The sequence below is a fragment of the Triturus cristatus genome, chromosome 8 (assembly GCF_964204655.1).
Source record: "Triturus cristatus chromosome 8, aTriCri1.1, whole genome shotgun sequence".
Classification (NCBI taxonomy): domain Eukaryota; kingdom Metazoa; phylum Chordata; class Amphibia; order Caudata; family Salamandridae; genus Triturus; species Triturus cristatus.
In genome coordinates, this window is record NC_140591.1 from 722,854,084 (window position 1) to 722,860,462 (window position 6,379).

At 38.0% G+C, this 6,379-nt stretch overlaps 1 pseudogene; it reads right to left on the bottom strand.

Moving 5' to 3' along the window:
• Positions 1–1,068: 1,068 nt before the first annotated feature.
• LOC146802574 (5S ribosomal RNA) lies at positions 1,069–1,183 on the bottom strand (annotated as a pseudogene).
• Between the last annotated feature and the right edge of the window lie 5,196 nt (positions 1,184–6,379).

Here is a 6,379-nt window from a genome sequence, read left to right on the forward strand (position 1 = left end):
AGTGACTGGATGATTACAGTGCTGCAAGGAGAGTGTGTATTCAATTTAGAAGTGCTTGAGTATTGGCGGAATGATTGGATAAGTACATGGTGCTAGATGGGTGATTAGAGGACTGCATGGGATGTGACAGGGGGATTCCTGGACTGCCAGGGTAGAACTTGGTTAATTTGAGTAGTGAATCAGTAGTATGTAAATGGTTAGATGTCTGTATGGGTAGTGCTTGGAGTATTATACCTGTGCATGAGTTAGTGGCTAGGTTATTGCATGAGTACATGGGTACTAACTGCATGATTACAGTGCTGCAAGAAGAGTACATGGTGATTTTATAAGTGCTTGTGTTTTGTTGGAGTTATTGGGTAAATACATGGTGCTGCATGGTTGATTGGAAGAGAGCATGGGTACTGACAGGCAGATTGCTGGAGTCCATGGGTACTACCTGGGTAATTGGAGGAGTGAATCAGTAGCGAGTAGGTGGTTAGAGAACTGTATGGGTAGTGCACAGGTGATTATAGCAGTGCATGGGTAGTGCTTGGGTGACTTAATCTTACCTGTTTTGAAGTAGATATAAAACTGATTGAAACATTTTTTCACTTCTTTTTTTTGTAATGTAAATTTAAAATTTAAAATTTTTGTTTCCAATTTTGTTCCATCTGCTCTACAACTTTGCAGCATTAAAATGATATATTGTCCACATCTTCCATAAATAATGTCGACAACATTTCTGATTTACACATAGTACATTCCATATCTTGATTAGCTAATTTCACTGATTCATTGAAAGACACTGTTTTACAAACTGGTATTGTCAAATATATGAATTGTTCAGTGTTTATTTTAGTGGTGGATGAAAATGAACAGCTGTCACATATATGACCCCATCTGTAACTTAGTCCAAACAGATTTTCAATTTGTATTCCCTCATCTTCCAATACTGCAAGCATAAACATAAGAAATTCCTGAGAATCTTGCTGTACATTCTGTGTAAATTCTGAAGAATCATAACATATATCCAGAAGATTCCGCACGGCAGAAGCAGTGTGGATTTTCATTTTTTCTTTTTTTTAAGCCCACAGCACCTGGTATTCCCAGGCGGTCTCCCATCCAGGTACTAACCAGGCCCGCCCATGCTTAACTTCTGAGATCAGACGAGATCAGGTGCTTTCAGGGTGGTATTTCGTTTTATCCGTTTTCAACTTTTCAAAAACATAATGTAACAAAGAACAGAATCTTTTTTCTTGATTTTCCATAATTGAAAGAATATTCATAGCAGTCAAAATCTGCAAGTAATTCCATTTCACTCTGCCAAGGTTTGAAGAGTTGCAGAAGAGCTAAATAGAAAAACTCCCTTTTATCTGGAGTATTGCAACTTAGTTTCCTGTGATTAATCAGATTTCCTTTGGCATGTTTTCCCAAACATCCTTCAGATCCAATTACAGTATATTTTCCTTCATTTATATTTTCTGTATAATTTTTTTTAAAGCTGTAATGTTGCAGTATTTCATACAGACATATCTTTTCCAGGTGTGGACTTCTTTTGGATAGTGCGTATCCAACATATTTGTTTTAAGAATATCTGTACTTTCTGGATCATTCAATGCTAAGTATTCAATTTCTTGTACAGATTTCAAAACTTGATTTCGTGTCACAGCAAGACCTAGACTTATCCAGATGATTCCTCTTGACTTGAATATAAACTTGCAGATGTCAATCGATCCAAACATTCATAGGATACAATTTCTCAATGTGAAGGCATCTTCAAGCTGAAGCTGTACAATTTTTTGCTAAGTGTCTTCTCCTGTGAAATGTCTTCCCACATTTCTTTCAATTCTGTCTTCTCAGATTTTGTAATATATGATATAACATAGCGAGCAACAGTTATTGAGTTATCTGCAACATATTGTATGTCCATATTTGCATCCCACATCGTCAAAATCACTGGATTGTAATCCTTAATGTACTTTGATTCTTCTGTTCTTTTTATATTATAAGTATTTTTTGGTGATTTTCGAGTGATAGTATGCCTCACTGCTGACATAAAACTGTTCACTGTTCCTTTGGAAATTACTGGACGTGGAAAAACAAATCGACATTTTGGGTAAAATTTTCCTTTGACTTGTGTTTCCGTAGACAATATTTTCCACATCGATGATTTTCAAACCGTAAAACTTGCTGTCTCAAGTTGTTTGCGGCTTTTTCTTTTGGTATGGTACAGGTAACATATTGTTCAATAAAAGACAAAACAGTCTCATCACTGTCAGTTCCAAATTTTGGTGCATTCTTGATCCATAACAGCATATGAATATGAGGTGCGCCTCTAGCTTGATATTCCTTTCTACAAAAGAAATCAATAACTTCGCTAATAGGTGGATTCTTTTTATTACAGGTGAAAGACATCATAGCTTCAAACCTATGATTAAAACATCTGCACACATTTACATGATCCAGGGAACACAGTTCTCCAGCTGTCTTCAATTCAATATTCTCTATATTTGAATTTGCTTGTCGTAGAAAATCTAGTAAATCATCCCATGCGTACTCAGCACAACTAAGTGTAACAAACCACGTAGGGGTTCCTAAATTCCTTAACATACATTTCAGTTCCCATGACATCAATACCAATATTCATTAGTGCCTCGTTGACATGTCATCAAATTAATTAACTGTGTTTCTAATTGTTCATCTCTTTCTTCAACTTTGTCCATGAATTGCTTGGCAGAAACATCCGAAAAATGAATCCCTGATTTTAATATGTGATTCACTGCTTATGAAAGTGCAGAAAGGTCACTTTCAAATAAAAGATTAAACAAATATGGAATACGTTGTCTAAATCTTGCATCTTCTGAGTACATTCGTAAAGGACGATATTCTGAAGCTGGAATATGAACAGGTCGGTCATCATATCGTCCACCTTTTCCAGTAGGGAACAACTGTGGAAAACAATGAGCTTCCAAACCTTTTTCCCCATACACTCATGGGAGTTCCTTTTGCTTTTTTCATCTGGAACAATTCAATACTGTCTCCTATCACTTCTTTTGAGTGTAGAGGGTGTATAGTGTAATGTTCATAAATGTCTTCTTTTCTGGACTTCTCCACTTTTTCTATTTGTCCACTTGCAATGTCTGTTTTATGTTCTAAACATATTTCTTGTTCTTCTACATTTACAGTTTTATAGTAAATATTGTTTTGCACCAGATATAATGTGGACTTTGGTGACATCTACTAACTCTTGCCATATTTTCCTACTCTTTGTAGGTACACCATTAACAAGAATGACTACAGGTTCACTTTCCTCTCTTTCTACACCAGCAGTTTTAAAACAATTCTTAAAATCTAAAGGTACATAGACAACTATTCCTTTTAAACCTCTTTGTACATCTTTTGGAGGCAGCTTACCTGTTTTAGGCTCCATACGAACAATAGCCTGAAATGGGTGCACAGATTGAATAAGGATGGACTCATATGTATTTAAATGTTTAAGTTCTGGGAGAATAGCTACTAATTCTAGGTCATTATGAACAGCTCTAGCTGGCATTTTGTTCTCTTCTAATTTATTGTAACACTATTTACAAATACATTGTTGACTACCCAACTCAAAACGACCTTCCACAAACAAATAAACAGCAAATTCCCTCCATTTATCATTGTTTTCCTTTTCACTTTTTAAAAACACATCTACATTCCTAGTTTGAATTTTATAGTGAGTTCGCCGGCAACAAATACAAACATAGTTGGGAATTTCACCAGAAACTACTTTAAACTGTGTTATTTCTTTTTCAAACTTCACATCAGTATTATCTTCCATCTCTTCTTCAACACCTACACTTATCAAACTCTCATTTCTCTACATTCCTCTTGACTAGCAAAGAAACGCAACTCTATATCATCACAAACTTATTTTACATCCAACACTGAACCACGCAAAAAAGCTGTATTAATTTCTTTTAGACATAATGCAGGACTTTTATCGTAGTATAATCTTCTGACTAACTTCCACATTTCGGAATGATGTACTGCTAACATTCTTAAATTATGAAATCCACTTTGACACAATTTCCAAGAAAGACAAGCCAGAGAATGACCTTGCAGCCCTGTATTTATTCTCACTTAGCAAGGATCCAGTCCTTGTAATATCTTTTTTTAAGTTCAAAAGATTTTTATTGGATAAGTAAAGGTGTCAATACATGAGAAAGAATACAAACATATCTTCAAATAGAGGAGAAAAGTAAAACATGGTAATGAAAATATACAATTAATCAGAGGATAACAAAAGTTTGAGGCTAAATAACAAAAAACAGCGCTGGTAATAATGAGCAATAAAGTAGCTTATATAGAAAGAATAGTGCAAATGAAAAGCAATGTCACTCAGGGAGGCTTAGAGACCTCTTGCTGAATAGGTGATACATGAGAGGAGCGTTTAGCACAGGTATCTAGGTACAAGGTTACAGGAAGCCATAAATCATGTCGTTTAGCAGCTAAACTAAGGGGGTGCACAAAAACAGTATCTAGCCTGTGATTATAACAAACATTGTACCACCATGCTTTAAAAGAAATATTCGTAAAGTTTTTCCAGTTGACGGTGATTTGCTGGAAAGCAACAGCTAACAACAAATCAACAATTTGCGTATTAAGATCAGTGTCATCCCAACAAGGAGAAAGGCTCTCTAAAAAAATATTGACAAAAGAGAAGGGGGATGTAGTGTGGAATATGGCATTGATTTGGGCCCAAACTAGTGTCCAGAAATCTTGCGTGAAAGTGCAAGAGAAAAGCATGTGAAAAAGAGTGGCCTTAGGAGCAGAACAGGACCAACAGAGATCCGGTGTAGAAGAAAATCTCTTATTCAACACCTGGGGAGAAAAGAGAAGTCTGTTGTATATGAAGAAAAGAGTTTGTGTAAGGGAAGCAGCTCTAGATGTCTTGCGAAGTTTGGTCCATAATTTATCCCAAAGGGAGGTGGGCCAAGAAATGGCAAGGTCAGATGCCCACTGTTCCTCAACTTTGGATTTTGGTCTAGGTGTGAGGATCGTATGAAATGAGTGGTATAATGAGGAGGCTGTAGGGTGAGTACGCAAGAAGGAATGAAGCTGTGAGGTAGGATTGGGAGGGTGAGGATGCATGAGGGGGTTAGAGAGAAGAGCATAAGTGGACATGACTGCATTTTTAAGCGCAAGATACTTGCAGGCAAAAGAACGGGGGAGATGGAAGTGTTGGCTGAGAACGGAGAAGGATAAGAAATCAGAATTAGAGAAGAGTTGAGATACTCAGATTAAACCCCTCTGTCTCCAGGTTTTCCAGTAAAAGGGCTTGCGATTGATGGTTATACTGTTGTTGTGCCAGATAGTGGAGTTAAGAAACTCTGTTACAGAGGAAGGGGGGCCTGGGGAGGTGGAAAGAAGCAGCTTGGCTGTAAACTTGTGGATAGGAATGTAGGAAAAGTGAGGCTTACGAGAGAATGAGAGGTATTCAGCAAAAGTAAAAGGGGATAAGGAAAGTCGCTCAATGATAACCCATAAGGGGGACGGCTCAGCAGGGTCTTGCAGCCAATGGGAAGCTTGCCGCAGAAGGAATGCCTTGTGGTAAGCGGGAAAATTCGGAAAGTTAACTCCACCCTCAGACTTGGGGAGTTGCAATCTGAGCAGGGACATACGTGCTTTTTTGCCGGACCAGAGAAAGGAAGAGAGAATAGTGTTAATTTTCTTAAAGAACTTAGCAGGGATAGGAATTGGGATGTTGGAGATGGTGTAAAGGACTAACGGGGAGAGCATCATTTTAATCGTATCAAGACGACCCCACCAGGAGAGGTATAATGGGTGCCATCTGGAAGTGAGGTCGGATAATTTCTGGATGCATTTATTGAGGCACATCGAGACAGTGTCAGAGAGGGAGGAAGTAATGTGTAGACCTAGATATTTGATGTGTGAGGGGCTCCAAGTAAAATTGGACGCCATAAAGTCCGGTTTAAAAGTGAACTTAGTAAGGGGTAAAATCTCACACTTGTCATTGTTTAGCTTATAACCTGAGATCTGAGAGTAGTCATGGACTTCAGCTAGGAATGCGGGAATAGAAGTTGCGGGGTTAGACATGAATAATAGAATATCGTCTGCGTAGGCAGCAAGTTTAATGTTAGTGTGGGAGACTTGGAAACCGTGTAAGTTGGGATTCTGACGAAGCTTTGAAAGAAAAGGTTCCAGGGCCAAATTAAAAAGAAAAGGGGAAAGAGGGCATCCCTGACGAACGCCCCTGCCTAGATTGAAAAAAGAGGAAACTAGACCGTTGGCGCAAACCGCCGCTCTAGGGCTGGAATAAAGGAAGGAGATAAAAGAGATAAAACGTGGGCCAAATCCAAACCATTTGAGGGCGGAGAAAAGGAAAGTCCACTCC